This window comes from Erinaceus europaeus, chromosome 7 (assembly GCF_950295315.1).
Source record: "Erinaceus europaeus chromosome 7, mEriEur2.1, whole genome shotgun sequence".
Classification (NCBI taxonomy): Eukaryota; Metazoa; Chordata; class Mammalia; order Eulipotyphla; family Erinaceidae; genus Erinaceus; species Erinaceus europaeus.
This window is the reverse complement of record NC_080168.1, coordinates 26,699,259-26,725,320: the sequence shown is the minus strand read 5'-3', so window position 1 is coordinate 26,725,320 and position 26,062 is coordinate 26,699,259. Positions and strand designations below refer to the sequence as shown.

The 26,062-nt window shown below is 43.7% G+C and overlaps 2 protein-coding genes across 7 annotated transcripts in view; one reads left to right on the top strand and one right to left on the bottom strand.

The window, feature by feature from the left end:
• METTL21A (methyltransferase 21A, HSPA lysine) overlaps positions 1 to 26,062 on the bottom strand; it is a 131,379-nt gene that overhangs the window by 15,625 nt on the left and 89,692 nt on the right. The gene's annotated exons all lie outside the window — the stretch shown is intronic.
• The window catches only part of CREB1 (cAMP responsive element binding protein 1), a 65,572-nt gene continuing 62,023 nt past the window's right edge, over positions 22,514 to 26,062 (top strand). For 4 of the 6 annotated variants that reach the window (XM_060194035.1, XM_060194037.1, XM_060194036.1 and 1 more), the window contains exon 1: positions 22,576 to 22,744. The gene's annotated coding sequence lies outside the window, so the exon portion shown is untranslated. Of the gene's footprint in view, positions 22,745 to 26,062 lie in introns of all 6 variants that reach the window. The other 2 variants (XM_060194034.1, XM_007520186.3) reach the window with 2 other exon arrangements.

Here is a 26,062-nt window from a genome sequence, read left to right as displayed (position 1 = left end):
AAGTACAGAAATTCAGTAAGTACACATTCATCCAGAGGTTATTAGGCTGAAGGAGAACTTTTTTAAAAAAATATTTATTCCCTTTTTGTTGCCCTTGTTTTATTGTTGTAGTTATTATTGTTGTTGTTATTGATGTCATCATTGCTGGACAGGACAGAGAGAAATGGAGAGAGAAGGGGAAGACAGAAAGAGAGAAAGATAGACACCTGCAGACCTGCTTCACCACTTGTGAAGCACTCCTCTGCAGGTGGGGAGCCGAGGGCTCGAACAAGGATCTTTGAGCTGGTCCTTGTGCTTTGTGCCACCTGTGCTTAACCTGCTGTGCTACCACCCGACTCCCTGAAGGAGAACTATTTATGCTAACTAAATGCAAGGAAATTAATATTCATTCAACACTGTTCTAGATGCTAAAATGCAATGATGAAAAAAGCCTTCCTGCCCTCCAGGGGTCACTTGGACAACCAATTAAGTAGATCAATATTTGAATCAACTGAGCAGGACACCTCTCCCTTGACCAGTGCTGGGCAAACTGTAACCTTTCATTTAATCTTTCACTCAGGAAATATTAAATATCTAGTATATGTCGGTTTCTAGGGATACAAGCTCTACAATCAACGTGTTAAAATTAGTAGCATACCAGAAAGTGTTTGATGTTATGGAGATATAATAGCAGAGGGAGAAAAAGGAAAAGCAGAGTGAGGTGAGATGTGAAGTGAACAATTTTTATTAGAGTAAATTAGGGAGCACTCCACAGAATGGAGGCATTTGAGCAAAGACCCAAGGAGGTGAAGAAACAGGACAATGTCTGTGAGGAATATTCTAACCATCAGAAACAACACATATAATACCTCAGGAGAATGCCTAAAGTGTTTGAGGAGAGAGGCATGGCTATAATTAACAACAGCCACTAGTAGCTCTTTGGGACAACTAGAAATCCAACAGAAGAACACACTGATCTCGTCAAACTACAGTGAAGACTTCCAAAGAAACTACATAGCCAGGGAGTCAGGTGGTAGCGCAGCAGGTTAAGCACACGTGGCACAAAGGGCAAGGATGGGTATAAGGATCCGGTTTGAGCCCCCGGCTCCCCACCTGCAGAGGAGTTGTTTCACAGGTGGTGAAGCAGGTCTGCAGGTGTCTATCTTTCTCTCCCCCTCTCTGTCTTCCCCTCCTCTCTCCATTTCTCTCTGTCCTATCCAACAACGACGACATCAATAACTACAACAATAATAACTATAACAGTAAAAACAACAAGGGCAACAAAAGGGAATATATATGAAAGAAAGAAAGAAAGAAAGAAAGAAAGAAAGAAAGAAAGAAAGAAAGAAAGAAAGAAAGAAAGAAAAAAACTACATAGCCAGAGATAAAGCATGCATGTGCATGGCCAGTAGTTGGAAGAGGGCAGGAGGTAAGAGTGCCAGTTCAGAAGAACGTGTACTTGCCAGCCACAGGCACCATTTTGGTGGCTACACAGTGGAACACAGAGCTATGGTAGAACTAAGAATCTCAGGTTCTTGACCCTTGCCTTCAAGGAAACTGAGTACAAGATTGCTCAAAAAGGTTTGTTGGGCATTATGCCACCTCCCCTGCATTGCTTGATACTATGGCCTATTTACATAATCATTGTTTTGCCTGAAAAATCCCCACCCATGCCTGCGGGGTACATAAATCCTGCCAGCCTTCTACCTTTCCAGAGTGCCTTGTTTTCTCCACCTTAGCTAATCCTGTTCCTAGCTAATCCCATTCCTGATTTGCCACTACCGTTTTTACCCTAAAAAGCCCGCTATGTTCCTGGTTTCACTCTCTTTTCTCTTCCGCAGCCTGACCTGGAGAAGGGCTGGCGTGCATAGCGGGAGGTGGCCATTTTTCTAGCACCACGTGGCCTAAACCCACTGTACTCACACCTGACTCTGGGGCACTGGCATCAATAAAGAATTGTGTTACCACACCGAAAAAGTTCCTTGTCTCTCTCTCCGGCTAAGCTATCCTGGCAAAGGTTCACCAGTGTGGCAGAAAATTAACTCCATGAAAAACCGATGGTAAAGTGATGCATTACATATCCACCCCCAACAGATACCTGTGGATAACTGAGTCCAGGCAGTGGCTTGGAAAACGAGCAATACTCTTTCATGTATGCAGGGGTGGGGGAGAGAAAACAAACAACAAGCAAAACAAAACAAACCAAAAAACCCAGTGTCTACACCACTAGTCCCTAGAAGTCTGGATACACTCCCCACACCTCTTAGGTATCAATATAGTCAAATTACCTCACTGATATCAACCACTCCCCCCACAATATACAGATGGAAAGAAAATACACCCACAGTGCCACCAGCTGGCTCAGCAATAGCAACCACACTGGAAGCACGAACAGAAAAACTTTGACATCCCAAATTAATACTAAAGCTGGAGCTGTAGAAAGAATGGCTACAAATGAATCCCAGGAATATACGCAACGGGAGGACTTATCAACGGGCAATTCAAGAACCTAAACTTAAAATAGAGTATCATATTCAGGACTTGAGTGTTTTTTTCTCCACAAGGCAATAGAAAATGTACAAGAACAATTCCAGACAGAGTTACAGAGTCTGAAGGATATTTTGAATGCAAATCAGACTCAAATGACAATCTAGGAAGTAGAGTCCATGAGACAGAGGAGAGAATATCAGGAATAGAGGATATAGTGAACACACTCTAAATTCAAAGAATTTGGAGTAGAAAGGCCTAGGAAAAAATTATACAAGTCTCCATAAAATGGAAGACTCCATTAGAAAGACTAATTTCAGGCTGGGGACACAGCATAATGGCTATACAAATGACTTTCTTGTCTGAGGCTCTGAGGTCCCAGGGACAATTCCCAGCACAACCATAAGCCAGAGTTGAGCAGTCGTCTAGTATTTCTCTCTCACTGTACCTTTCTTTTTGAATCTTTTTCATTAAAATGAATTTAAAAAAATAAGTAAATACTTAAAGAGAAAGAAAGGAAAGGAAATCCAAAGAGATTGCTAAAGAGAGAAGAAAAGAGAAAGGTAGCAGAGACCATAGTCAAAGAAACCAGAAGCAGAAAGATTTCCGCATCTTGGCAATGTTCAGAACATAGACATCCAGGGATCTCAGAAAAAAACCAAATTTCTGAATCCAAAACAACCTACACCAAGACACATCACTGTAAAATTACCAAAACTCAAGGCTAGAGAAAAAATATTGCAGGTTGCTAGGGAAAGGAAGAAAGTAGCTTATATAGGTAGTCATAGGTAGGCTTTCATCAGATTTCCTTCCCAACACAAACTCTAGAGGCAAGAGGAGGGAGTGGGACAACATACGCAAAGCATTCCAACATAAGTACTACCAGCCATGGTACTCTACGTTGCAGATAAGGAGAAATAATCATGTTTTGTGCATATATTTTATTGCCACCAGGGTTGTCATTGGGGCTCAGTACCAGTGCTATGAGTCCACCAAATCTGGTGGCCAGTTTTCCCCCTTTTTTTCTTTCTACTTTGATAGGACAGAAATTGAGAGGGTAGGGGAGGTAGAGAAGAACAGAAAAAGATAGGCACCTGAAGACCTGCTTCCCCACTCATGTTGCATCCTGCCTGTAGATGAGGAGCAGGGTCATGAACCTGGGTCTTTGCACATGGTAATATGTATGTTCAAGCAAGTGCACCACTGAGCAGACCCGAAGGTGTTTTCAAACACAGAGAAACTTAAAGAATTTGTCACTACTAGACAAACCTTGCAAAAACTATTGAATGGAGTCCCACAAGAAAAATGAAACTAGATCATCACCTAACACTATACATCTAAATTAACTCAAAATGAGTCAAATATCTGGATATTAGTTCTGAAACTATAAAATACATAGAAGAAAACATAGGTGGATACTTCAGGACCTTAAGATCAAAGATGCATTTGGAGACTCAACCCCATGGACATATGAAACCAAAAATATAACTAACATCAAGCTGAAAAGCTTTTATACGTTGAAAGAAAATTCCACAAAGATAAAAAGGCAATCCAGAAATTGGGAGAAGATATTTGCACATCACACATCTGACAAGAGGATAATATTAGACATCTATAAAGAAATCATACAAGTGGTCCAGGAGGTAGTGCAGTGGTGAACTCTCAAGCATGAGGTGCCAAGTTCATTCACCAGCAGCACAGGCAATAGAGATGCCTGGTTCTGTCTCCCTCCTATCTTTCTCATTAATAAATAAAATCTTTAAAAAAAAAACATACGGCTAAAAAATAATAATAATAGGGGGTCAGGCGGTAGCACAGCGGGTTAAGCGCATGTGGCAGAAAGCACAAGGACCAGCATAAGGATCCCGGTTCGAGCCCCGGCTCCCCACCTGCATCGGAGTTGCTTCACAGGCGGTGAAACAGGTCTGCAGGTGTCTCTCTTTCTCTCCCCCTCTCTGTCTTCCCCTCCTCTCTCAATTTCTCTCTGTCCTATCCAACAACGAACGACATCAACAACAACAATAATAACTACAACAAGACTACAACAAGGGCAACAAAAGGGGGAAAAATGGCCTCCAGAAGCAGTGGATTCATGGTGCAGGCACTGAGCCCCAGCAATAACCCTGGAGGCTAATAATAATAATAACCCAATTAAAAGAGGACTAGATGCTGGTGTAGCTGGTTGAAAGTGCACAAGGATCGAGGTTATAGTGCACAAGGTTCAAGCCCCTGGTCCCCACCTGTAGGAAAGAAGCTTCACAAGTGGTAAAGCAGTGCTGCAGGTGTCTCTCTTTCTGTCCCTCTTTATCTCCTCCTTTCCTCTCATTTCTCTGTCTCTACCCAAAATAAATTAATTAATACTTTTTTTTTGCTTTGGTTCCAGGGCTATTGCTGGGGCTTGGTGCCTGCACTATAAATCCATTGCCCCTGGAGTCTATTTTTTCCCTTTTTTTTTTTTGCCCTTGTTGATTTTTTTTATCCTTGTTGTCGATATTATTATTGTTATTGCTGTCGTAATTGTTGGATAGGACAGAGAGAAATGGAGAGAGGAGGGGAAGACAGAGAGGGGAAGAGAAAGATAGACACCTGCAGACCTGCTTCACCACCTGCAGAAGGGGAGCCGGGGGCTTCAACCAGGATTCTTCTGCTGGTTCTTGCGCTTCACGCCATGTGCACTTAACCTGCTGCACTACTGCCTGGCCCCAATAAATACTCTTTAGGAAGTGGGCAAGAGGTTTGAATAGACAATTTCCTGGTGAAGATATACAGACAGCCCACAGACTTATGAAAAAATATTCCACTTCGCTTATCACCAGAGAGATGCAAATTAAACCACAATAAGACATCGCCTCACACCCATGAGGATGGCCTACATCAAAACAGGAAATGATAAGTGCTGGCAAGAATGTGGAGAAAAGGGGACTCTGGTGGGGGTAGATAGCATAGTGGTTATGCAAAGAGATTCTCATGCCTGCCTGAGGCTCCAAAGTCCCAGGTTCAATCCCCCACGCCACCATAAGCCAGAGCTGTGCGGTGCTCTGGTATTTCTCTCTGTGCCTTACTCTCTCTGCATCTCTCTCGAAAATAAAATAAATAAAATACTTTTAAAAAAAAAGAAAAGGGGACTCTGTTATACTGTTGGTAGTAATGCAAGTTAGTGAAGCCCCTTTTGGAAAACAAGGAAAATGGAAATACCATATGATCTCACAATGCCACTCCTAGGCAAATAGCCAAAGGACATAAAAACAACTAATTAGAAGGGACATAAGCACCATTATATTCACAGCTGCTTTGCTCACAGTTGCCAAGGTGTGGAAGCAACTTAAACGCTCATTGGCAGATGACTGTATAAAGGGATTATGGGACATATACCTACTGTTATACTATTCAGCAGTTTAAAAGGACACACTATATTGTATCTTTGGGACAAAGTGGATTGAACCAGAGGTGATTATGCTTAGTAAAGTAAGAATGGAAGTGAAAGACAATTACTGAATGGTTTTGCTTATAAGTTGAATATGGTGGTGGGGGGCCCAGGTGGTGGCACACGTGGTTGAGCACACGTTATAATGCACAAGTACTCATGTTTGAGCCCCCAGTCCCTACCTGCAGGGTGAAAGCTTCGCAAGTGGTGAAGCAGTGTTGCAGGTGTCTCTGTGGCTCTCTATCTCCCCCCCTCGATTTCTGACTGTCTCTATCCAACAAATAAAGATAATAAAATAATTAAAACAAATAGAATACTGAAATTTAAAATTTGTTAACTTGTAAACAAACCAAAAAAGAAAAGGGGGAATTGTCGTATGCTTTACATTGGTTTGTTCTAGCCCTCCCCCGCCAAGAGAATTGGATCAGTCCAGTTAATTTCGCGGGCCCGCTTGGCCCTGCCCCTAGGAACCCCGAGAGAGGGTTCCGAGAGGGTTCCTGAGTTCGAGAGTGCCAGAGTTTCAGAGGGTTCCCCAGTACGAGAGTTCCAGAGTTCCAGAGTTGGAGGGTTCTTGAATTCGAGAGTAAGAGAGAGTGCTTGTGCCGCCGCAAAGAGACAGCAGAGTTCTGTTTGGTGATTAGTTTGTCTTAGTTTATGAATCGTTGTTCATGAATAAAGAAATACAGCTTCCCTGCCCAGCCGTTGTCTCCGCGTCTCTATTACCCGCCCGTGAAGCCAGCCCGCCCGGCCAGAGCCTTACGAATTTTAACAACAAAATAGAATACTGAAATTTAAAATTTGTTAACTTGCAAACAAACCAAAAAAAGGACCAAACGGCCACTAAGACTTTCTGAGAAGTATAATGGTTATTATTGAGGGAGAGGAAGGAGAAGGGCACAGAATTTTAGTGGTGGGTACAGGTGGAAGTATACTTCTGTAATCTTATAATCTTATAAACTACTACTAAATTAGTAATGAAAAAATTGTGTCTGAGGGACAGCATTTTGACCTCAGTGATACAGCAGAGAAAGGTAGAAAAGGGGCTGGGGAGATACCACAGTGGGGTTATGAAAAAACAAAAAACTTTTATGTCTCAGGCTCTGAGGCCCCAGGTTCCATCCCCAGCACCACCACAAGGCAAAGATGAGCAGTGCTCCAGTCTCTGTCTCTCTGTATGTATCTTTCTAAATACAGAAAGAAGAACTGGTAGGGAAGTACAGCAGGCAGTGAGATGAGAGAGGCTTTTATTCTGCGGGAGATGGGGAGCTGCTGCACACTTTGGGATGGTGTGGTTTCCTTTTTGTTTTCACAGGCTCACTCCAGCTGCTGTGTGGAGAGCAGAATGAAGGTTCAAGGCGACTGATAGAAGGTCCCAGCCAAAACTGACAGTGGCTTGGACTAAAGTGCTTTCAATGAGAATAGCAATACATTTTGAAGACAGAAGAACAGGATTTGGTCAGATAAGATAATGAGTGTGAAAGGGTTGCTGAGTCATCCTCAGCAGTACAAATGATGGAGCTATGATTAACTGAGATAAAGAAGATGCTAGGAAGGATTTTGAAGGACGGAGAGACCAACAACCAACAAAATGAAGAGGTAAATTAAACATCCAAGTAATGCGTACAGTTGAAAATTTCAATTTAGGGGGCCAGGTGGCAGCACACTTGGTTGAGAACACATGTTACAGAGGTCTCGAGTTCAAACTCCCAGTCCCTGCCTGCAAAGGGGAAATTTCACAAGTGATGAAGCAGTGTTGCGGGAGTTTCTCTCTCCATTTCTTTCTTCTTCTTCTTTTTTTAAAAGCATTTTAGTTTTTTTAAATTATCTTTATTTACTTATTTGATAGAGACAGTCAGACATAGAGAAGAAAGGGAGAGATAGAGAGGAAGAGAAACAGAGAGACACCTGCAGCACTGTTTTGCCACTCACGAAGCTGCTCCCCTGTGGGTGGTGTCGAGGGGCCTGAACACGTGTGCCCAACCAGATTATTAACACGTGTGCCCAACCAGGTGCACCACCACCTAGCCCAGTTCTCTCCCATTTATCTTCCTTCTCTCTCTCTCCCACCCTTCCTCTCTTTAGTCTCGACCCAATAAAATAAAACGAAAGGAAAAAAGTTCAGGTTGGACATACAAGTCTAGATCTGGGACTAGGAATCTGTGAGAATACTCACTATACTGAAAAAAATAAGATGAATATAGTAACTAAGGGAAAGAGTATTAGAACCAAAGAGAAGAGACCCCTGGATAGAGCCTGGACTGTTCCAACAATAAAAACGTCAGTGAACAAGGAAAACTGAGAAAAATGACTAGTAGTATAGGACAAAACCTAGGGAAGTGGAACATTAATGAGTACCTATTATATACTAGTTACTAAGGATACAATTTTAAACAAGCAAAACTTGAGTTCATGGTCCAATGAAAGATTAAAATAAGCAAATTAATAATTACAACATAAGTATTAAAAGAGGTACACGCACACAGCAGGGACAAAAGTGAATTCAGTAATTAACTATTTAGAAGTGGGAACATGGGAGTCGGGAGGTAGTGCAGCAGGTTAAGCGCAGGTGGCGCAAAGCACAAAGACTGGAGTAAGGATCCCGGTTCCAGCCCCCAGCTCCCCACCTGCAGGGGTGTCGCTTCACAAACGGTGAAGCAGGTCTGCAGGTGTCTATCCTTCTCTCCCCCTCTCTGTCTTCCCTCTTCTCTCCATTTCTCTCTGTCCTATCCAACAACGACAACAACAATAATAACTACAACAATAAAACAACAAGGGCAACAAAAGGGAATAAATAAAAAAAAGAAGAAGAAGGAAGAAGTGGGAACATGAGTCATTCTTTTGTTGTTCTTACAGAGGAATAAGAATTTAGATTGTCGGAGCCAGGCGGTGAAGCATCTGGTTGAGTGCACATTACAATGTGCAAGAACTCAGGTTTGAGTCCCCAGTCCCTCCTGCAGGGGAGAAGCTTTGTGAGTGGTGAAGCAGTGCTGCAAATGTCTCTCTGTCTCTCTCCCTCTCGATCACCGCCTTCCCCCTCAATGTCTGGCTGTCGCTATATAATAAATAAATATAATTTAAAGATTTAGAAAAAATATTTTTAATTGTTTCCTGATACATAAATACTTATTGGTATCTATTACATTAAAATTACGGGAAATCTGGACTGGGGAGACAGCAAAAGACTCTCATGCCTGAAGCTCTGAATTTTTTATTATCTTTATTTATTGGATAGAGTCAGCTAGAAATCAAGAGGAAGAGGGTAACAGAGGGGGAGAGAGACAGAGAGACACCTGCATTCCTGCCTCATCACTTGTGAAGCTTTCCCCCTGCAGGTCGGGACCAAGGGTTCGAACCTGGATCCTTGTGCACTGTAACACTCGTGCCACCACCAGGGCCCCCCTTTTTTTTGTCACCAGGTTATCACTGGGGCTTTGTGCCTACATGACTCCACCATTCCTGGATGCCATTTCCCCCTTTCTTTCCATTTATGCATTTATTTATTGGAGAGAGACAGAGAAATCAAGAGGGGAAAGGGAGATAGAGAAGGAAAAAGAGAGACTACTACAGCCTTGTTTCACAGTTCGCAAAGCTTTCCCCCAGTAGGTGGGGGTCTGGGAGCTTGAACCTGGGTCCTTGTGCACTGTAATATGTGTGCTCAACCAGGTGCACCACCACTCAGTCCCTCCACCTTTTCTTTTTTTTTTTTATTTTATTTTTTTTTATTAAAGAAAGGATTAATTAACAAAACCATAGGGTAGGAGGGGTACAACTCCACACAATTCCCACCGCCCAATCTCCATATCCCACCCCCTCCCCCGATAGCTTTCCCATTCTCTATCCCTCTGGGAGCATGGACCCAGGGTCATTGAGGGTTGCAGAAGGTAGAAGGTCTGGCTTCTGTAATTGCTTCCTCGCTGAACATGGGTGTTGACTGGTCGGTCCATACTCCCAGTCTGCCTCTCTCTTTCCCTAGTAGGATGGGTCTCTGGGGAAGCTGAGCTCCAGGACACATTGGTGGTGTCTTCAATCCAGGGAAGTCTGGCCGGCATCCTGATGACACCTGGAACCTGGTGACTGAAAAGAGAGTTAACATACAAAGCCAAACAAATTGTTGAGCAATCCTGGTCCCAAAGCTTGGAAAAGTGGAGAGGAAGTATTAGGGAGGTACTCACTGCAAACTCTAGTGTACTTCTGCTTTCTTACTTTGGTGCCATACTCCAAACTCAGTCAATTTCTGCTTTGCATTTCTACTTCTTTTTTTTTTTTTTACATGCATAACATTCCCCAGATTCCCATTCAACAATACAACCCCCACTATTTCATTCATCATTTTTCATGGACCTGTATTCTCCCCACCCACCCACCCACCCACCCCAGAGTCTTTTACTTTGGTGTAATACTCCAATTCCATTTCAGGTTCGACTTGTGTTTTCTTTTCTAATCTTGTTTTTCAACTTCGGCCTGAGAGTGAGATCATCCCATATTCATCCTTCTGTTTCTGACTTATTTCACTCAACATGATTTTTTCAAGGTCCATCCAAGATTGGCTGAAAACGGTGAAGTCACCATTTTTTACAGCTGAGTAGTATTCCATTGTGTATATATACCACAACTTGCTCAGCCACTCATCTGTTGTTGGACACCTGGGTTGCTTCCAGGTTTTGACTATTACAAATTGTGCTGCCAAGAACATATGTGTACACAGATTTTTTTTGGATAGATATGTTGTGTTCCTTAGGATATATCCCCAGGAGAGGAATTGCAGGATCATAGGGTAGTCTATCATGTCAGATATGAGAATAGCTGTTCCTGTCCTTTTTTGTGGGCCATTGGCTTGAATGATAGTTTTCCATCCTTTCACTTTAAGTCTGTGTTTGTCTTGTTGCGTTAGGTGAGTTTCCTGTAGACAACATATTGTTGGGTTGTGTTTTCTGATCCATCTTCCTACTCTGTGTCTTTTAATAGGTGAATTCAGGCCATTCACATTTATTGATATCAAAGATTGAAGATATTTTAACGCCATTCTTGTAGAGTTTTAGAGTGTTTTGATATGTGTTCTATTTGTGGTGGTCTGGTTGTTTATAGGAAACCTTTCAGAACTTCTTTCAAGGCAGGCTTGGTGATGGTTGCTTCCTTCAACTGTTGCTTGTCTGAGAAGGTTTTGATGCTTCCATCTAGTCTGAATGACAATCTAGCAGGATATAGTATTCTTGGCTGAAAGCCTTTCTCATTGAGCACTCGATAGATATCTTGCCATTCTCTTCTGGCCTGTAGTGTTTGTATGGAGAAGTCTGCTGCTAATCTTATGGGTTTTCCTTTGTAGGTGACTCTTTGTTTTTCTCTTGCAGCCTTGAGGATCCTTTCTTTATCCTTATTCCTTTCCAATCTAAGTATGACATGTCTTGGTGTCTTTAGGTCTGGGTTAATTCTGTTTGGGACCCTCTGGGCTTCTTGAATCTTTATGTCTTTGGTGTTGTCTAGACTAGAGAAATTTTCAGCTATTATGGCCTGGAGAACGCTTTCTTCCTCCCCTTCTCTTTCTTCCTCTGGTAAGCCAATAATGCGTATATTGTTTCTTTTGAAGTCATCCCATAGGACTCTGTTGTTGTTTTCAGCATCTCTTAATCTCTTTTTGAGATCTCTTACTTCTTCTTTAGTTGTCTCTAATTCATCCTCAATCTTGCTAATTCTGTCTTCAGCCTCATTGATTCTATTCTCTCTGCCCTCTACTGCTTTCTGGAGTTCATCTATTTTGTTGCCCTGCTCTGATACTGTTTTAGCTTGTTCAGCTAGTTGCCTTCTTAGCTCAGCAATTTCAGCTTTCAGCTCTCTAATAACCATGAGATTATTAGAATTTTCTTCCATATTCTCATTTGTTGTTCCTGCAGTTCTGATTACAATTTTTTCAAATTCTTTACTCACTCCTGTTATTATTTCCTTAGCTAATGTTTGGATGTTGAACTCGTTGTTTTGTGCTTCGCCCTCTGGAGGACTTTTAGCTGGACTCTTGTCCTGGTTCGAGTCTCCATTATTTTTTCTTGTTGTTTTAACCATTTTATATAAGTTAACAGTTTTTTCAATCCCTGAGTTGGAGTTCAGTGGTGTAAAAGCCTTTTTTTTTTTCCCCTGTAGGCTATGGTAGCCTGAGGGCTTTTAAACTATCAATAGGCTTCTTGGCTTAATCAATGACTCCTGACCAAGAGATAAAGCAGGGTGTGGCAGAGATAATCCAGTGGTTATGCAAAGAGACTTTCACAGCCCTTCAGCTATGCCACCGAGGTATAGGTCTTCTCCTGAGTTTCCCGGTTAGATCTCTGTGCCCTGGTGTCCCTCCCTGTTGCTGCTCCAGATTCTGAGGGTAGTAGCAATGGAGACTCAGAGTTGTACTTGGTGAGTCTCTGGGGAGTCCTTTCCTCCCTTCAGCTGTCCCCTTGTTGGTGGAGCAGACTGGAGGTGGTGTCTCCACTGACAGACTGTCGAACTGTTAGCAGTCACTTAATCTCTCCTTAGGCCCCTCTCTCCTCTCTGTCACCAGCCACGCGTGTTTGTACTCACGGGTGATTTACTGGGTTTCTGTGGTCATTCTAGTCCTGTCTTGTTTCGGTCCGGGTGGTCTCCTTTGGTATTCCTAGTTGATCCGGGAGAGGAGAGGAGAGGAGAGAAAGCGATCTGCTGCTCGTAGCTCCGCCTCCGGAAGTCGAATCTCCCCTCCACCTTTTCTAAGAGAGAAAGAAGGGGAAGACAGAGAGAGACCTTCCTTCAGCACTACTCCACTACTTGGGAAGCTTCCCCTTGCAGTTGGGAGTCAGGGGATTGAGGTGGGCTCTTGTGCATGTTTTTTCTTTTTCTTTCTTTCTTTCTTTCTTTCTTTCTTTCTTTCTTTCTTACCACCAAGGTTATGGCTAGGTGTCAGTGTCTACACGGTGAATCCATCATTTTCAGCTACCATTTTCCCCACTATTTATTTATTTATTTATTTTGCTTACTTGATAGGAGAGAAACTGAAAGGGGAGGAAGGAGTAGAGAGACACCTATAAGGGTGCTTCATTGCTTGGCAAACTTCTCCCACACAAGTGCATTACAGTACACAAGGACTTGGGTTCAAGCTCCACTTGCAGGAGGATGCTTCACATGTGATGAAATAGGACTTCTGGTGTCTTTTTTTTTTCTAATTTCTCCACTTCTATTCCCCCCATTGTCTCTCAAATTCTGTCTCTATGAAACAAAAGGGGGGCAGTCAGATGCAGCGGGTTAAGCGCACGTGGCACAAGTGCAGGGACTGCTTGTGCGAAGCACAAGGAACAGTGTAAGAATCCTGGTTAGATTCCCCGGCTCCCCACCTGCAGGGGAGTCACTTCACAGGTGGTGAAGCAGGTCTGCAAGTATCTATCTTTCTCTCCCCCTCTCTGTCTTCCCCTCCTCTCTTGATTTCTCTGTCCTATCCAACGACAGCCACAACAACAACAATAATAATAACCACAACAATGATAAAACAACAAGGGCAACAAAAGGGAAAATAAGTAAATAAATGTAAAAAAAAAAAAAAAAAAAAAAAAGTCCAGTCAGAGAAACAGCAATCCTTCCGGTAGGGCATGAGCCTTACTATGCACATGGCTCAGGTTCAAGTCCCACCACAGGGGAGATTCTATGGGGCTTCCTCCAGAGCCAAGACACTTTTCTCTCTCTCTCTCTCTATGAAATAGCAGTGAGGAGTGAAATCATGCAAGCATGAGGTCCTCGAGCTGCAAAACAAAACAGCATAAAAACTAGCAAAATAATATGCTCGAAAGTAATCATTGTCATCAAAAAACAACAGTCAGTACAGGATGTGTCTGGTGAGTGAGCTGGGTGTTATTCTGCAAAAGGAACTCTCATGAGAAAGTGACTTTTGTCACTGGGCTTCCCCACTTCAGGTTGATTTTCCCAGATGGAAAGACAGAGACACATACAAAAAGCAAGACACCACAGCACTAAAGCCTCCTTCAGTGTGGTGGGGACTGGGCTTGAAACTGATAGAGTTTTGATAGAGCAAAAGCACTGTCTGTGGTCCAGGAGGTGGTGCAGTAGATAAAGCATCGGACTCTCAAGCATGAGGTCCTGAGTTCGGTCCCTGGCAGCACATGTGCCAGAGTAATGTCTGGTTCTTTCTCTCTCCTCCTATCTTTCTCATGAATAAATAAACAAAATCTTAAAAAAAAAAAAAAAAAAAAAAAAAGCACTGTCTAAGTGAGCTGTCTTGCTAGCCTGAGAAAGATACATTTAACTTCTTCTGCTTCCACCTCATTTCTGGGAGCTTGTACTTTTTTCTATAAAGAAAACAACAGAGAAACTTTTGCTTTAGGTTCTGGTTCCTTGCGGAATCTCAGAATCAGCTAACATCCAAGTGGAGCTGTGAGTAGGTAGTTGAGGGTTGAGTTTGGGAGAATGAGTTGTTGGAAAGATAAAACTCTGAGAGTTGTCAGACTAGACAATATTTTCAATTGGAAACTGAAGGAGAGTACAAAGAAGTGAACAAAATAGATGCCAGAGCCTTTGAGAGTGGAGGAATACTTTGTTCAAAGCAGGATTCCCAGTTTTTAGAAGAGTACATGACACAAAGTTGGTGTTTAATAGCTATCTTTAAAACAAATGAAACAGATCATCACAGCCTTGAGGATAAGAAAGAAAGCAAATTGATTGGACAAAGAATTGGACTCTCAAGCAAGAAAGCACATTAAGTTATGGGAGGTGATGAACTAGAAGAGGCATGGTTGATGGAACTTGAGCTCCTAGTGATGGTGAAAATTAGATTCAACAGTCGAAGCAAGAGAAAAAAAAATAACAGGAAAAGGAAGCTGTGGTTAGAGAAGCTCTCAGATAATACCTTCTCCTTGAAGTCTTTTATAACCATCACAAGCTCTTCCTCCTCTTCTGGACCTCTTGAAGATAGCGCCTATCTATTTAATTCTATGGCATTATAGTACTATGAACATATTCTTTAAATTATTTTATTATCTCTATTGGATAGAGATAGCCAGAAATTGAGGAGGGGGAGATAGAGAGGGATAAAGACAGAGACACCTGCAGCCTTGCTTTACCACCTATGAAGCTTTCCCCCTGCAGGTGGAGACAGGGGGCTTGAACCTGGGTCCTTGTGCATTGTAACATGTGCATTCAACCAAGTGTGCCACCACCTGGCCCCTATGATCATATTCTTTAACTGAAAAATTGAGTCTAATAGGAGGTAATCCCTACCAAGACCCAGAAACAAACTAACGAAACAAAATAAACAAACAAAAAAATGGATGCTGAAACTCTTGACTCCTGTGTTTTTTGAAGATGCTAAAAGAGAATATAGAACACTGGGAGATTGGTGCACATATCTGGAATATTTATTAAAATTACTTTCCCATGAACGAATGACTGAGCGAGTGAGTGACTAACTTAGATGGGGACAAAGCCAGGAGGGCATAAGTGAAGGAGAATGCATGACTTAACAACTTGAGTCTGATCGGTGTGACAAGTGGACTTGATATCAGAAAACACTCAGGAAGCTAGCAAAATAAGAACTGAAGTGACAGGGTCAAAATGAAGGTCAGGGGAGTTGAGCTGTAGCACAGCGGGTTAAGCGCAGGTGGCGCAAAGCACAAGGACCGGCATAAGGATCCCGGTTCGAGCACTGGCTCCCCACCTGCAGGGGAGTCGCTTCACAGGCGGTGAAGCAGGTCTGCAGGTGTCTATCTTTCTCTCCTCCTCTCTGTCTTCCCCTCCTCTCTCCATTTCTCTCTGTCCTATCCAACAACGACAACAACAATAATAACTACAACAATAAAACAACAAGGGCAGCAAAAGGGAATAAACAAATAAAATAAATATTAAAAAAAAATGAAGGTCAGTGTGAAGAGAAAGGGATAATATTCGATGTTTAAAAGGCAAAATTTCTCGAGAATGGGCTGCTTTCTCATCTGCACTTCGTAAGCCAGGCTTGAGCCCAACCCCCACCACACTGAAGGAAGCTTCAGTGCTGTCTGTGGTTTCTTTCCTTTTTTTCTCTCTTGGCCTGTCCATCTCATTCTTCTTTTTATTTTTTTAAAAGATATTATTTCTTTATTATTGAGAAAGATAAGAGGAGATAGAAAGAACCAGATGTCACTCTGGTACATGTATTGCCAGGGATCAAACTCAGGACCTCATGTTTGAGAGTCCAGTGCTATCTCCACTGTCCCACCTCCTGGACCACTCATTCTTTCTTTTTGAGAGTCATTCCAGAGCATTGATGCTCTAGAGAGAGCCAGAAATAAAATAAAATCCCCAAATTTGGTGGATAACAAGTATAAGCTATGAGTAGAAAAATTCAAGATTTAGGTATCATATATAGGGTCATAATAAGAACAAGAGAATAATGATCACTTTGAAAATGTACTTGACATACCCATGAGATATTCAAGTTAAACCTAGGAAAGATTTTTTTTTTATCATTGTTGTGGCTGTTATTATTATTGTTGTTATTGATGTTGTTTGAACAGGACAGAGAGAAATGGAGAGAGGAGGGGAAGACAGAGAAGGGGAGAGAAAGACAAACAACTGCAGACTTGCTTCATGGCTTGTGAAGTGACCTCCCTGCAGGTGGAAGGTCAGGGGCTTGAACCTGAATCCTTATGCCAGTCCTTGCGCTTTGCGCCATGTGCACTCAACCGGCTGCGCTATTGCCTGACGCCCTGCTAGACAAGATTTTTTTTTATTATCTTTATTTATTGGATAGAGACAGCCAGAAATCAAGAGGGAAGGGAGTGATAGAGGGAGAGAGACAGAGAGACACCTGCAGCCCTGCTTCACCACTCGTAAAGCTTTCCCCCTGCAGGTGGGGACCAGGGGCTTGAACCCGGGTCCTTGCGCATTGTAAAACATGCGCTTAACCAGGTGTGCCACCACTCAGCCCAAGGTTTTTCTTAACGATTACTCTATGCCAACATTGTCCCACAAACACATTATCATGCAGATGCTATCACCATCCTAATTTTACAGATAGGGAAAAAAAAAAGCGTAATTTTATCATTGACAATTGGCCCAGTCACAGAGCTGGTAAATAAATGACTGTGGTAGGATTTGAACCCCAAAATAGTAAGAAGCTGTTTCCAGGACCACACAGATACTAACTGTTCAATCAACATTATATTCTAGACATTTTGCTGGCCGTGTTTGGGGTGAGAGGGGAGGGATAGAAACCAGTGGTAAACAAGGCAGATGCAGTCCATGTATCCAGAGACCGTACAGACACTAAACAATTAAGTTTGACCCTCCATATTCATAAAGCCCATCTCCACAGATCCAATCAACATTGGATTGAAAATATAAATCATAAGGTCAGATTTATGGTGGTTGCATGTATGTGGAATGAACATGTAGAGACTTGTTACTATTCCCTTAACAAATATTATCTTTATTTATTGGATAGAAATCTATACGGTAGGGGAGATTGGAGAGACACACCTGCAGCACTGCTACACCACTTTACAAAGCTTTCCCCCTGCAGGTGGGGACTGGGTCCTCGAACCTGGGTCCTTGAGCACTATCACATGTACACTAAATCTGGTGCACTACCACCCGGCCCATCTACTTTTTTTTTTAATGTATCTTATTTAGTTATTTATTTTATTTTCTGCCACTTTTGTCACAGAAGATCTGTGTCCCTATCCCCATCTCTATAGATAACCACTAGAGTTCTCCCGGTCTTGGAAATATGTTGACATTTTGTGTTTTTCACATTTGTATACTCAGTTGTGAAGGACAGCCACAGAATGATCTCACTCATATGTGGAATATAAACGGTATGTCTACTTTTTACATAGTGTTTACATTGCATTAGATATTGTGAGTAATCCTGGGATGCTTCATGTAGGGGGTTATACTCCGCTCACAAATAAATACCCTGATTTATGAGATTTGATTATCCTGCTTTTGGTAACTAAGGATGAGTCCAAGGCCAATTATGAAAGAACAAGAAAGGAAGAAGAAAAACAAAACAAAACCTTTTAGGCTGATGGCTCTGGCTGTGCACCCTAGCAGCAGGTAGGTGAGGGATGACCATATTCAGCATGATGCGCAGCAGCAGAAATTGTTACATGACTTAAGGTGGGAGGGGCAGTTAGAGAAAAGAATTCCTGGCAGATCAATGATATGTGTAACTGCTGATGTGAGAACCTATAGGAAGGAGGGGAAAAAAGAGAAAATGAGAAGTCTGACATAACTGGAGCATAGAGAACTGGGGGGTGGGGGTGGGGAAACAGGAGGATGAGAAGAAAAAAGAACAAAGAGAAATATACATGGCAGAGGGTCTGGTCTCTGTGCTGAGCTTGAATTAGGTTTTCAAAGAGAATGGCAGTCATTTAAGGAATCTAAGTAGGATGGTGTTGAATAAAATATCATCATTATTTGAATAGAAGCACATGAACTCATCCCCTCCAAAAAAGCCAAAAAAAATCCCACCAAATTGTCTCTAAGACTGTGAGAATCACTGTTATTGCAGGCAGGAACTGACTGTTATTGCAGTGAGTCGTCACAGAACCGTGGTAGGTGTGGTGTGGAAATAAAGCCCTATTGTTATCTTGTAAACTATTACGAAATCACTAATAAAAAAATACGAGTGGGGGCCGGGAGGTAGCTCAGTGGGTTAAGCACACATGGTGCAAAGCTCAAGAACTACTGTAAGGATTCTGGTTCGAGCCCCCGACTCCCCACCTGGAGGGGAGTCGCTTCATGGGCAGCAAAGCAGGGCTGCAGGTGTCTGTCTTTCTTTCTCCTCTATCTTCCCCTCCTCTCTCGGTTTCTCTGTCCTATCCAACAACAACAGCAGTGGCTTTACTGTAAAACATTAATTCCCCCAATAAAGAAATTAAAAAAACAAAACAGCAGTGGCAACAATAACAACAATGGCAACAAAATGGGAAAAACAGCCTCCAGGAGCATTTTGGATTTGTAGTGCAGGCACCGAGCCCCCAGCAATAACCCTGGAGGCAAAAACAAACAAACAAACAAACAAAAAACACCTCTACTTGGAGGGAAAGAAGGACATGCATTTAATCTCAGAGTTGGTACTAAAATCAGCAGGTAAGGACTGTTTTTCAGCCCCTTTGAAACAGGTCTATTTTATAGACTACAGGGGAGAAATTTTTATCAAGATTGAAGTTTACATCATATAGCCAATTTACTAGTAATTGTATACTACTGTCTACAATATAGTATACAACTCTGTACTATACTAGTATAGTAAAACAATATTTGTTTAAATAAAAAAATATTTGTCTGTGAAGGTACAAGATGTGAGGCAGAATATATGAATATCTGGTACTTATCTCTGAGGCTTCTATCTCTTCCTAGGTAAGAGGAAACTCAAACTGAAGGGTGGAAGACTTACTAGCATTCTGTTTTGTAAACTGATTTTAATTCTTTCATAAACGAGAAAGTTTCAGATGAGAAGCCAGAACCTCACTGGGGTGTAATATTACCCTTGTTGTTTGAAAGGACTTTCTGTTAAAAGGAGACTGGAGGTAAAGTGGGGGAGGGAATGTCTTGAACAGCCTTCCTAGGTCAGAACAAAGGAAACTTGCTTATTTTCACAAGACTGAATAGGGAACCTGAAATCATTCTCCTTCTTTACCCATTTTTTTTTTCCACAGCAGTGCCTTGATCAGATTTCTATTATTATTATTAACATTGTTCTTGTTACAGTGTGGAAAACAGACCAGAAAAGGGGAGAACACAGAACTCTGGTGGTGGGTGTGGTATGGAACTAAATCCCATAATTTTATCAAATCACTAATACAAATTTAAAAGAAAACAGATTAGAATGAGTAGGAGCAGTTTGGAAGAACCTGTATGTCAAATATAAGACTTTAAGAAAAATATTAAGGTAGCTTAAACTAGGGTGAAGTTTTAAAAAATGAACATAGAGACTAAAGTCACTGATTTGGTTTTTTTTTTTTTTTAAAGAAGGTAAATAATTGCCATGCATTGGAGGTGGTCTACTTTTTTTTTTTTTTTTTTAAGATTTTATTTATTTATTAATGAGAAAGATAGGAGGATAGAGAGAACCAGATATCACTCTGGTACATATGCTGCCAGGGATTGAACTCAGGACCTCATGCTTGAAAGTCCAATGCTTTAGCCACTGCACCACCTCCTGGACCACGGTGGTCTATGTTTTTGACGGCTAGACAGGGACAATGCAAGGAGGTCTTTGGAGGGAATACCATTTACATTTTGAATCTGACAAGCCACAGTCAGTCAAATGAAAAACCTTACAAAAGCCAATGGAAATCTGAGTCCAGAGTTCAAGAGCAAGGCCCAGGCCTAAATTAGGAGTTGGAAAGTCTTTGACCAGAGGGCACTTGAAACTCCTGATATTTGGACAGCTAGTATACTGTAGTGGGATTCAGAGGTCCGGGACGCAGGATTCCGCTATCTAAGAGTTGGATAAAGGAGATAAAGAGCAACCAGAGCCATAAGGCAAGGAAGTGTTTTAACTTTTTATTATACCAGAGTACAGCTCAACTCTGATTTACGGGTAGTGCCTTGGATTGACCCTGGAGTTTTTGAAAGTCTTTTGCATAACCATTTAGCCATCTCCCCAGCCCAACAATTGGAATTCTTATCTGAGAGGGATTAAGGAGGTCAGTCTTTTTTAAAAGGAACTAGAGTCTTCAGCATGTTAAATACAGAGCGAAAAGAAGGAAAGATTAAAATGACAGAAGGGGGGAGGAGGGGAAGAAGACACTCTTGAGCCCCAAAACAATGAACAGCAGTGGCTTTAGAAATTAGAACAAGACACTTTGTAACAGGAAGTCCCATGGGGTATAGTTCAGATTTGCATCCTCTGGTCCAACTTCCTAAAGACAGGTTTGCTTTAAGAAGAATTAGTGGACACTGAAGGTTCAGGGGAGAAGACTACAGTTTGGTAAGAGAGAGAATGCAGAGGCAACGGCATGGACTTGAGTGACCTCCGTTCAGTAGCCTGGAGACCACCTAAGCCACACAGTCAGGTTTGGAGGAGTGTACAAAATGGTGCCACGGGTACACAGAAAGAGGGCTGAAAGGAGACATAGGATAGTTCTAGAAAAGAAAAAAAGACTGGCATGAGCCGGGTGGGTGGGCGGCGCACCTTGTTGAGTGCAAGTTACAATGCGCAAGGACCCGGGGCCCCCACCAGCAGGGGAAACTTTGGGAGTGAAGCAGGGCTGCAGGTGTGCCTCCCTCCTACCCTCTCAACTTCTGGCTGTCTCTATCTAATAAAGATAATATATATATATATATTAATATTTATTTATTTTCCCTTTTGTTGCCCTTGTTGTTTAACATTGTTGTGGTTATTGATGTCATCATTGTTGTTGGCTAGGACAGAGAGAAATGGAGAGAGGAGGGGAAGACAGAGAGGGGGAGAGAAAGATAGACACCTGCAGACCTGCTTCACCGCCTGTGAAGCGACTCCCCTGCAGGTGGGGAGCCGGGGGCTCGAACCGGGATCCTTACGCCGGTCCTTGCGTTTTGCGCCACGTGCGCTTAAACCGCTGCGCTACCGCCCGACTCCCAATAAAAATATTTTTTAAAAAATAAAAAAAATCATCAGGGATATAAACGTCACCATTAAAAAACAAGCAAACAAACAACAGAAGAAAGACGGGCAGGCAGTGGAGGGGGAGGCATTTAAAGAGTTAGTGACCAGCAGAGCAACCTCGAGCCAATGCAACTCAGTGCTCGGGAGCCCCGAGGGGCTAAGATCCATGCAACCCATCGCCCAGGGCGGCCCGCGCTACTGCGGGGGTTTGAACCTCACAAGGTGCCCCAACCCCCACCTCTGCCCCTGGAACTGGATAGCTCCACCAGCGGCGACCAGATTTTCCCCGTTAATTGCAAGAGGCCACGGATTGGAAAGACTCCCTAGCACCAACCCCAGGCCGGTGCAACAGGGCCAGTGCAACCCACGGCCAGCCCACCTCAACCCCAGGCTGGTGAAACCCAGGGCCAGTCCACCCCAACACCCGGCCAGGCCACCCAAGCCCAGGGATGCTGTAACCCCGGGCCAGGCCTCCCAACCCCGGGCCGCTGCAACTCCCGGGCCAGGCCACCACAACCCCGGGCTGGTGCAACCCAGGGCCGGTGCACCCCAATCCCGGGCCAGGCCACCCCAACCCCGGGGGCGACTGCCGAGCCGCAGACGCCCTTCCCGCCAGCTCGGGGACTCGGGAGCCAGCCGCGTCCGCCCGCCGAGCCGCAGCTGCCGGCAGCTTTGAAAACTCCGGGGCCGCCTCCCACCGCAGCCTCCCTAGCGCCCACCGCAGGGCCCGGCCAGAGCAGGGGGTTTCCAGCGGCCGTCTACACGCCCTGGGACTTCCCCACTCTGGCCCACGCTGCAACCCGCTTCCTCCTTCAAATTTCCGCTGCCTCGTTGGAACCCGCACCACCTCTCGGTGGGCAGCGGATCACACTCCTCCCCCAGCCCATGCAGGCCGCGCGCCGCCTTCGCTCTGCTGGGTGGAATCCCAGCGCCCAGGTCGAGGGAACCCGAAGACGTTCGGCACTTTCCGCCTCCAGCGCGGGGGGGCGGGGTCGCTCGAGCTCCTCCGAAGAGGCTTCGGCTCTTTCCGTACGCGGCCGCTGCGCACTCGGCACTGGGCGGCGCTGGCTGGCTCCCTGGCTGCGGCTCCTCAGTCGGCGGCGGCTGCTGCTGCCTGTGGCCCGGGCGGCTGGGAGAAGCGGAGTGTTGGTGAGTGACGCGGCGGAGGTGTAGTTTGACGCGGTGTGTTACGTGGGGGAGAGAATAAAACTCCAGCGAGATCCGGGCCGCGAACGAAAGCAGTGACGGAGGAGCTTGTACCACCGGTAAGAGGAGCAGGAGGAGGAGGCAGGAGCCGGAGAGAGCCGGGGGGACGGAGGGGGGACGGGGAGGCGCCGGACACCCGCGCTCGGGGCCTTCCCCCCGCAGGAGGGGCCGCGGTAAAGATGGAGCCTCCGCCCGAGCCCCACAACATCGCCGCCGCTCGCAGCGAACAAAGAATAATGGCGGCGGACTGGAGCCAGCGGCGGCCGGGGCGGCAGCGACTCTGCCTGCAGCCAGCGGCGGCGCTCATGGCGGGGGGCGGCGGGCGGGCGGGGTGGGAGCCGGCGGCCGGGGGTGTGTGCGGGCTGCCGGCCGGCCGCGGCGGAGCTGGCGCCCGCGTTCCCGCCGCCGCCGCGGGGCCGGGCCGGGCCGGGCCGAGCCGGGCGAGCAGCCGGGAGCGCGAAGCCGCCCCGGGGGAGGCCGCCCGCCTGGGCCGCCGCTCCGCTAACCCCCGCGCGCCTCGCCCGGCCCTCGCCGCCCGCCTCGCCCCCGGCCCGGCCGGGCCCGCCGGCGGCCCAGGGCGGCGGAGGTGAAGGTGCCCGCCGCCCGCCGTGCCCGCTCCGCTCCGCTCCGCTCCGGGAGGGGAAGCGCTGCAGCGCCCGGCCCGCACTTCTCTCCACTCTTTGTGCAATAAAGTTGGATGCAAAGGTTTCCTCTCGGACTGCATTTTATTATCCATTGCCCTCTTTTCACCCTCCACCCCACCCCTTGCTCCCACTTCACTGGGGAAAACTTTTTTTCTCTTCTTTTCTGCAGAGTTGAGATGATGAGAACTCGTGCTTTTTAAGGATTTTTTTTTTTTTGGTCTCACCCTCTTTTTTTTCTTTTTCCCTCCTCTCCTTAAGTCGGTAGTCATGGAAATACATTCTTTGGAAGTGGAGGGGGGAGATGGGGGTGCTAAGAAAAACATATTTGCAACAACTTTCATAAAAACTGTTAGGATCTCGTAAAAGGGAAGCTGGTGTTAGAAAACTGTTTCAGTTTTAACCCTTTTCAGTAAGGTAACAGTCACTTGGAAGCTATCATCCTGAAACACTGGGTTGAAATGAGTACTAACGCATGTACTTTTGTTTTACATGGTTGTTTTTTTTTTGGCCACCCTTGCCAGCAGTACTTGGGGTTCTCTGGATCTCAGCCTTCCGCCCCGCCCTCAGCCGTAACCCCCCCATACTGCTGTCTGAACTTAAAAAGGAGATTAATACTAAAGTTCTAAAAATAGGGATCCCAAAGCATCCATTATTTTTACATTATTTGTTGCAGTTGGCTTCTCCAGCCTGAGATCGACAATAATTGAAGCCACTGACACATTAAAAATTGAAAGGCAGTTTTCAAAGGAGGTGAAAGATGACCTTTTAAGTTTGTCATCCTTTAAGTAAAAAATTTCGTTTAAGCCTCAGGTCTGCCTACTAAAGATTTAGTATAAAATGTGCTCTTTAGATTGCAGGTGGAGGAAGTCGTTTATACTTACTGCTCATTTCCTGATGTAAAAGTAAAACCAAAAACGGTCATCTGGGGTGATGCAAAAGATGACCAGATTACTTGTTTTGAAAATACCTTTCACAGTGATAAGAGTTGCAATTGAGACATAAAAAAAATATCTTGCTAGCAATAAATACTGACTGCTAATAACGGCATTGCCTTTTTCTGTATCCAAGTCACTTATCCAGAAATCTACTTTGCTGTATTGCAGATCTTTAAAAGACTATGTTAATAGTATTTCTCTGATGAGAAGCTGAAATAAGCTGCAGTAGAGTTTTCCATGAGAATTGGGGAAAAATAGTTTTCAAGTAAAATGGTAGACAAGGACTCTTCCTTTCTGAAGCTACAAGTTTTCGATGTATCCTTCAATAAAGGATAATTTTAATTTTTATTAATAAGAGTGTGATATTTAGCAATTCCGAGAGAAGTTTTTCAAACTTAATATTTGAATATTTAGATATTGAAGCAGGGCACTAGATTCTACATTCTAGGGAGCAGTAAAAAGTTAGATCTCTAATTTTTTTTTCTTAGTTATATATCTAGAAAGAAAGAATTTTTAATACAAATTGACAGAAAAATGTGAAAAGATCACTTCTTCTGAAAGTTGAAACTTTGTCTCTTCTGAATCCTTAGGAAATTTAGCTGTCTAATCCAGTGAATGACACCTTCCTTTTTATTTCTAAATAATGGGAATTTTCTTTCTTCATATATATAGCTTTGTCTCATATTAAAACCAATTGGGTTTTGTTTGGGGGACTTTATAATATCATGTATATATGTTAAATTAGCCTCACTAGAAATTCTTTTTGCTTTCCTCCCACTGAGAAAATTGTCTACTGTAGCAATATTTACAGTGTATCACTGGAACTTTTGATCTCATAAATATCTTTGTGTATATATAGTTAAACTTGTTTTTAATCAGCATGCCGCACAGTTACAGAAGCAAATCTTTCCTGATATTAGGTGTTACTTTCATTGGTGACTTCTCAAGTCTGAATTTAAAAATTCAGTGTATAGTTTAAGGGATGGACAGAAGCAAAGTCACTATCTGCAGTATCACAGTAGACAACAGTAACTTGTGGTAACTCGGCTGTTTAGTAGCGCTCACTGTGGCGTTGAATTTAATCAGTGAAAAGAGCATTTGGAGTCCCTAGTGTTAACCACTACTGTCATACACCTGCCCTCATGGAATCTTGAAACTTTGTCAGCCTCAGTTTCCCTGTCTGTAAACCACAGCTACTACTACCTACTTTGTAGGGTTGTGAGATAATTAGAAAGCCCTCTCCCCCAGGGATTCAATTAATGTTAGCTATTCTTTAAGCTTTATTATCACTTCGTAGCTGTGGGACCATGGGCAGTTTCTTCTCTCTACTTCGATTTCAGTAGTTGTAATGTACTTGAGGGGATCAAATGTACTTGTAGGGGATCAAAGAAGTTAATATATGTGAATTCTTGGGTAAGTTAATTAATATTAAATGCCAGACATTTCACAAGTGCTCATTGCTTGTCTCCTACATTAAATAAATAAAAATAAAAAATAAAACAGCAACTCATTGTTATGTTTAATACACCAGGTCAGAAGCTTCAGTAAATACAAAGGTGACTATACATACATACATACATACACACACACACACACACACACATACACACATATATATGTTTTTTTGTTTTGTTTTTTTTAACTACAGCACTGCTCAGCTCTGGTTTATGGTGGTATGGGGGTTGAACCTGTGACTTTTAAGCTTCAGGCATGCAAATCTCTTTACATCATCATTATGCTATCTATAGAGCCTGACCTAGTTTACACTTCTTTCTCTACCGTCAAAAAACCTAGGGGG